This window comes from Toxorhynchites rutilus, chromosome 2 (assembly GCF_029784135.1).
Source record: "Toxorhynchites rutilus septentrionalis strain SRP chromosome 2, ASM2978413v1, whole genome shotgun sequence".
In the NCBI taxonomy this organism is placed as follows: Eukaryota; Metazoa; Arthropoda; class Insecta; order Diptera; family Culicidae; genus Toxorhynchites; species Toxorhynchites rutilus.
In genome coordinates this window covers 152,848,506-152,856,698 of record NC_073745.1, presented here as the reverse complement: position 1 = coordinate 152,856,698, position 8,193 = coordinate 152,848,506, and positions in this window count along the sequence as shown.

Below are 8,193 nucleotides of genomic sequence, written 5' to 3'. Positions count from 1 at the left end.
TTGACGTTTGACGTTTTTCAAATATTCATAACTTTTGAATCACTGAACCAATTAAGATGATCGACATATCAACTGTTCCTACCACCTTTCGCGCTATTGCTTCTTTCTCCATTGTTTTTGATGGTTGTCTCCGTTTTTGTTGGGCTCCTCCTCCGAGCCGCTATATCAGCTCTTATAGCCTTCGTGATTCCATATTCGCAAGCAGTGAGGCCATTACACGGCCTTTCATGGAGTCCTGATCAGTGTGTGTTAGAAAAGTTACATTTGAGTCTAGTACCCAGTGCAAAAGTCAACCGGGCAACCGCATCATTAACTCACACGCCATTTCAGCAAAGTGGCACCCTTACTTACTCAGGGAGCAGAACAGGACGATTGTTTGCCTTTAGCGTCGAATCTTATTTGTTTCCATATCATGGCGCTCCATGATATGGCACTCCATCCACTGCTGCTGTTCACGGTATTTCCCCCGTGCTATCTCACTAAGGCTTTACCGCACCCTTACTTGCGTTATCGCCTGAATAGTCGCTTTTTACGACAGGGACAGTGCCCGAGATCCGAAGTGCTGTTCTTGGCCGGTAACTCCATGCAAACTAACAAGTAGAGGCGAATGAACTGCAAAGTTTAAAGCCTCTTAAAAACAAAGAAACAACAACAACTAACAATTACGAGTGCAATAGTTACAAGGAATTCAGAGATCTAGATTGCAAAAAGAAATGCCAAGAAGTTGGAAAGGCTGATCGTCGTCAACATGCGGCTCCGAATCCCATAGAAGCAGAAGATACAGTGGTTGCTGAATGCATAATTAATGACAATAAAAATATCGAGTAACTTCAGTCTTGATCAATCAGAAGTAATTTACGATCTGAAAAATTGTTTCATAGGAATTTGCCCCGACAAAAGCCCATAATACCTGCATCACCAGTCACATATGAAAGTTACAGCCTACCGAATTCACGTCTTTTTAATAAATAGGCTTAGAAGTTACTGGCGATATTACTTTTAGGTTCAAGTCATCCAGGAGGGCCGAGCTCGTCCCAACTCGGTGGAAACACGACCGAATCTAACCTTTCGACAATCTAGTATTTTGGCTGATTACAATTTGAATGAATGTTAGAAGAAGAGGTATGTAGTATCTGTGACGGGTAGACGGAGCAGTGTTGGTGACAGTTGGATTTTATTGGAATTTATGTAATGAGTATACGGAATGAGATAGCTCTCTTTTTTGAATTATGCGCTAGCAATAAGTCGTGTTTTATTGTGGCTCCGCTCGGACATAACAACATTGGAATACAATATTGGACCTGTTACTGTTCTCTTGAAATGCAATTTTTACTCATTATTGTTTAATTTATGATTCTCTGTGAATTGTTTGGGTTATAAAGGATAATATCAAAGTGACAACTTTAAACCACCGACATTTTTATATTGTGCAAACAAAATTATACCAGATCACTACATATTTTTACACCCATTATTTTTAATCAAGCAAAAAAAAAGTGACGACAGCTGGTAGTGTTTGAAAATCGCACTCTTATACTTAGCTGTTCCATAATATGTTGCAGAGGCATGTGTTCCTTTTTATATGCAGAGGAATTTATTGCTTCATTTGTACCAGGTATACCGCGTATGCTTACCGGGGGCGAAAGTGCTCTCCTTTTTGACCCGCAGGAAATCGACCTTCGCAAGGTGTGCGGCAGATTTGGGAAAACGTTCTTCCTTCCAAGACACCGGATCTCGCACAAGCAAGATTTTCGACGCCAAATGGTGGAAACAACATTTGAGATAATGTGGAACAAGAAGCGTTCTGGATGAATATAGCACGTATCGAAAATATTTCAAATATCGTTTCGTTATTCGAAGGTGTATCCTCAACGTTTGCTTCTTTCGTCGCTTATATATCAACGTGCGACGCCGCTCGGAAAAGGGTGTTCGTTGAATTCCAAGAAAAATGGAGTTTCTTAAAGTCTCGCCTGCGCTATCTCAGCTCGGTAAAAAGCGTATAACCAACCGTGTATAAAGCTAGAAGATATACTCTCGTACACAGCACCTCCTGGAATCGATATACGTGGTGCAAATTTCCGCTGATAGTATGCTGCTTTGGTACTTTTATGCGACGGAGATTGCTGCTCCGATAGGTGGTGATCGGGTGGAAGAATTTGTCCCGGCAACAACCGAGCAGCATAAGACAAGCTTTTTCAAAGTATGCATGAAATTTAAATGAGCAGAGACCGAGAGTGTGCGGCTTTCGACCTGATATGCATAAAATTAAAAGATGATGTTCTGCGGGTGAGGTGATGAGAGCCGGAAATTATCTTCCGCCTCACTTATCCGCAGAACACGCTGTCTGGTCGATGAATATCGTGGTGGTGTGAAATCGATTACCGAGAGAAAAAAAATGGTTGGAGGAATATTAATGCTTTGTGGCCACCCACAATTTACATTGGGGAGAGGATTTTTCCGTGTCGATTGGTTGTTGAAATTAATAAAGGCGGTAGACCGAGAGGCCTACTTTCAAACTTTGAATGATCCAATTAAATGTTGGAGCTTAACCTCTTAAAAGAGTATTCAATTGATTAGCACAATCCGTTCTTCTATTGCAGATTTTGTTCCAGATCCAGACGACTTTGAGCAGAAAAGTAAGTATATATCTTCTCAAATTCCTTGTGTCTATACATGTTGTTCCATCGATGTTGGCAAGTTTGACAGAATAAGTTTGCATTCGGGATGATTCACTCACTTTTCTCGGAATATGCTCGTCCTCAGACGGCTGGGAATTACTAAAATATGCACATGTATTGTGATATCTTTCTGCAAGATGGCTAGGATTGCTTCCCTTCTCCCGATGATTGCTCCTGTTCATAGAAACTTGTGGGACAAATGAATAAACAATGAGAAGACCCAACCGAACTCAATATTATTGCATCGCTTATCGGCATGTGCCATCGACACTGCGATGGGTAACAATTCCAGTTGCAAAAGTTATTCAAGAAGAAATGGTTTGTCGAGTTGAGGAGTTCCCCATTTGTTCTGGAATTTTTTCTACTTGGATGCAGATTAAATTGCTCGGATTCGATCTCAGATAACTAGTTAAAAATTATTTACGAACTGAATTTGTTTGTCTTTTTGTCTATATTCTTACTTTCTCAGCAGTTTGTGAATCAAGAAGCCGAATATTCTCAAAAACAACGAAGAAACAGTTGAGAAATTTTCTCTATTTTCCGATAAACTTCTAAAGTATTCGGGGTCTGTGGATAAAGAACGAAAGATATTTATGGCGGATTAACAAACATCAATATAGGAGCTTTTTCAGGGTAGCCCACGACCTCGTTGGTACCAATTTGTTTTGCGCACGCGAATCACCACAATTGAACAACGAATTCAACAACCAATTAGTCAAATCGTTGGGTTTCCAGAACCAGAGCGCCACAACAGCTATTGTCGTTTGTCGGTGTAATAGATGAAAAGATTTCGAGACACTCCGGGGCCTCCCCTCTTCACTCTAGTGGACAGCCAGTCTTGCATCGATAGAAAGCAGCCGCTGAGGTTTGTTTTCGCGTTCCACGCGAGTTGGAAGTAAAACCACTCAGGAAAATATTATTTCATGCTCAAGTATACCAGTAATTAGAAAGTATCCGTGCGAATGAAAATAATCAAGAGTCGTAGATCCTCTACTTGTTCTTGGTCCACTTCAAAATGCCCGAAACAGTGGTAACAAGACGTAAGATTTTCGAAATGACTTCCACCCTGTTTTCGTGTATTGTTTACACAGCCGGGGAAAAATTCAGAGAATGAAAAAAAGAAAAAAAAAAGAAAAAAACCATGTTGGAAGCATGTAATTGGGGTGGAAAATCTCGAAGTGAGAGAAAATAAAATGAAACAAAATTAGGGTACCTTTTCGGAACGGCACCTTCCGTCCGATTCCTCCGGCAGTGAAGTTGTCGATGAGAAGAACCGCGTGAGTGGCTTGAAAGGATATCCCCTCGAGAAGGGAAAAGATGAAAATGAATGCTAAGGATTAGTTTATTATTATTGCCACTGTTCTCCGCAGTGATTGTCCTAAATTTTCATCTTTCCCGCGCCGTCTTTTTGCTCGTCGATTATTGTTCCGTCGCTATGTCCGTCAGCCGGCTTTCCAGCGAGTCGCAGTGGCACCGTTTCGTTCCATTAAACAAATTCTGGGCTGCCGCCCACGGTTCGACTTAAACCAAGCCGAGAAGCCAACCTGGCGAAAAAAGAGAGAAACAAAAGTCATCATACTTGAATATTCTAAGGTTAATTTCTCTTTTCTTTTCTAATTGAACTTAATGCCGATGCTCGTGCCAGCCGCTCCGTGTGCACATGGCCACTTCCCAGGTAAGGCCACCACCGAAAGCTCCCTCCAGTTCGCAGTCGCTGTTGTAACTCTACTTGAACTATTTAATTATGCAAACGTTGAAATAGCCTTATTAGGACGATGAGTGAAGTTTAGTGGAAATAATATTACATGGTATATGTTAGCTGACTGGATTGTGGCGGCGGTGGCGTTAGTCGTGATTTTTTTTTCTTTCGCTTCAATTGATATTCAAAGTTTTTTGGTTGCGAAGTTGTTTAAGTTCAAGTAATTATATTTTTGTTAGAAGTGACTCTTGGGCGTCGAGTTCATAAACTGAATGGTAATTGGAGCGACTAGTTTGAAATATGACAGAAAGGGTACAATTCCCATGCTTTGGGAACAAAATTTTGGAAATAATCCAGGACATTCAAAAACTTTGCGTTTTATCAGCTGAATGCACTTATGCCAGCCTTTCAGTTTATGGAGAGTTTTTGAAAAGGAACGATTTCCTATGAATACTCTTTTATTCTGAACTTACTAAGTAATTTTCTTCAATTTTGATGAAAGAACTGTACCAACTGAATCATGAAAATACTAGCGGATTTTTGGGAATTCCGAAAAATACAGAATAAGAATGAACAATACTTGCAGGATTTGATCGACATCAGAACGATCAAAAGCAAAACCACCGTTGGATCAAAATAAATACAGATAATTCTCATTAGCCGTAGTACAGCCATTCCATGCCAAACCGATATAGTGGTTCTCAGATTTGGAATCAGATGTGGAATACGATAGTTTCGTTCTTTATCGCAAAATATTAGACCCGTATTTTTTAATTTTTTCATTAGGGTGCCTATTTCCATTTTGGAGTGGTCCGAAAAAAGTTGACTTTTGACGTAGAACTACGTCTTTCAGGAAGGGTGCCAAATCAGAAAACAGGTCACGTTTTTATGAAATAAAGTTGACGTTAATAACTTTTTTCACTGTGAACGAATTCTCATGATTTGCATACCAATCGAATCAGAAACTCTCTAAGATTTGTTTGATATGCTATACATTACAATTCGCTGATCTCTAAACGGTTTAAATTCATGAAAACTGGAAGAACTTCCTTTTTTCCCATACTTTTGTTCTGCCGATTCGTGTGCTAACCCTGCCCGTATTTTGAATGCTTAAAACTCGAGTATTACTTAATAGATCGGAAAGATGTTTTCATCAGTTGACAAGAAAAATTTCTCCGCCTCTATCACAATTATAAAGTGTTATTTTTTATGAGATGAACAATTGAATAACTGTAAAATGTCAAGCGTCATCAAAACGCCCTAACTGCCAAGTTTTGATTGGCTCGATTTACGGTTTCCCCAACACAGACTTCAAAATCGATGTACCTGGGGGAATCCGCTTTACAAATATACATGTAAGTAGGGGGTATTTTTGTTCCCGTCGAGCTGTGTTTCCCTAACACGGACTTCTAAATTATTGTGCCTGGGGGAATCTGATGTGCAAATACATGCAAGTCGGGGGTATTTTTGGTGTTGAGTACTTTTGTACTCGCTTGTCGTTGTGCAGACCGGAATGTTTCCTTAAAACGTACTTTTAAACTGAGAAGCTTGGGAAAATCGTCATTTCAGATACTAGAGGTGAATGAACTTTCGCGGTTCGAAAACTACGTAAACATGAGATGTGCAATAATTTCAGAGGGAAATTTAAAATACAATGACCGTTTGACAATTCTTCCGTTCACATATTTTGGTAGTCCTAGGAATCATATCAAACGTAAAAGGACGTTCATCAAATTTATTTGTAACGAAGAATATAATATATTCCAAAAATTTCGATGCATTCTAAAATAATATTCGAAGTGGTAAACAAGTGGATTACATAATATAATTGCGTAGTTCTACGTCCAAAATATGCGGTCGTGTCCTAGATACAACCCCTTACAATTTTTTCTAAGAATTATAACTTTTGAACTACTGAATAGATTTAGATGATTGACACATCAAATTGAAGCCAATTGGCTTTGAAAAAAAAAAATATTTAGGATTTCGTTTTCGTAATTATTGACTGTATTTTTTATAGTTTACATGGTTTCGGGACTGGACTATAAAACTATAAAAACTATAAATCAAACAATATTCACGAAATCAAAATTTCATTTTTTTCGCAAGCGTAACATTTTTCCAAAAAAGTCTAGCATGGCTCCAATTTAATGTGTGGATTATCTGAATCGGTCTAGTAGTTCACATGTTATGAATTTAAGAATAAGCAATTTTTGGAAAAAGGGGGATTTTTCGGTGCATCGGGTAACTTTGAAAATACATAATTCGGAAACGAAAAAAAAACATATCTCTGATTTTTTTATGTTTCCAAAAAATCAGCTTTAAAGGAAAAATATTGCGCTCTTGGTCCCAAGACCCTGTCAACCACAAAAAAATGCTAAATAACTTTAATTTGATATACCTGTTGAGAATGCCCCTTGTCAGCGAGCACACCTCTAAAATATTACCGTGGAAGCAACTCACAGATGATGGATGACTGAATACATTTTGCGAGAAGAATATTGTATTAAAAATTCACCTTTGTTCCAAACAATTCTGAACTGAACAAACTGAACTCACGTGCTCTATGCTTAAATTTATTGCGTTATATAGTTTCATAAAGTGTTTCATGCAGAAAACCATATCCACTAAAATTTTCTTTATTGATACAGTGAGTCAAACATTGATAGTTGGAATTAAATTGGAGTTTTAATCAATTTATTATTCTAAAGTGAAGTGCTTCGTGCCAATGCTCATCTCCAAACTGTGAATTCTGCTCATTTGTTATATACAACTAGGGAAAAAGTTGTGGAAATTTACTAATCTAAATTCTATGATTTAGGATTTTGCTCAAATTGATCGAATAGTTAATTGTTTCACTCGCGCTAAGCGATTAGTAAATTATAAAACGTTAGTTGAATTGGAAATCATCAAACTGAATATTAAACTGTAAAATTCATTTTAGGAAATTTTTACGTAAAACACAAATAAATTCGTTGAAAATTTCAAAAACGACTCTCTCTTACTCTTTCTATCTATGTCTTATATCTCTTATTATTTGAAAAATTAAAAATTTATCTTTCTCAAAAACTTTTTTTTCAATTCTCAAAAAAAATATTATTAGCCCTTAAAATTTCCAACAAGTCGTCCATACATTGGAAGAGGGGCACTTTTACAGGGAAAAAGTTTTTCTAACAACAACTTTTTCATGTTTTCTTTGAAAAAAGTACATCCTAATTTTGTTCAAATTCAAGATAGCAATATAGTGTATTCGACATAGTTTTAGATCTTGTTAACATATGAACTTTCGTCGAAGACGTCAACTTTCTATTTTTTATAGTTTCTGGAACAGAGGCTACTTCGGTATGGAGACCCATGAAAGAATAATGTTTTACTCGTTACATTTTTGTGTGTAAATTATCGTGTTTTACATGTTCTTGACGGCGCCAGTGGCTGTATGGTTAGCGTAACAGCCTCACAATCCGATCGGCCTGGGGTCAATCCCAGCTGGCTTCGTTGGGTTTTCTAAGGCGAAAAATCTCTGGATACGTCTTCCTTCGGCAGGGAAGTAAAAGAAGTCAGCCCGGCTCATGAGTTGTTGAGTCTGATAGGTAGGAACAGGTGGAATCGCCTTCCTGATGTCGGTTAATGGCACAAAGTGGCGGAATTAGGCCGACAAAAAGTAAGCGAAAATAAAAAAAAACATGTTCTCGACATGTTTCTGAATAGAAAAAAATCAACAGAGCATGTAAATCGCGATAATTTATACATAAAAATGTTACGAATTGATCATTAATAGTAATTTTTCAAAGAAAAACATGAAAAAGTTGTTCCAAA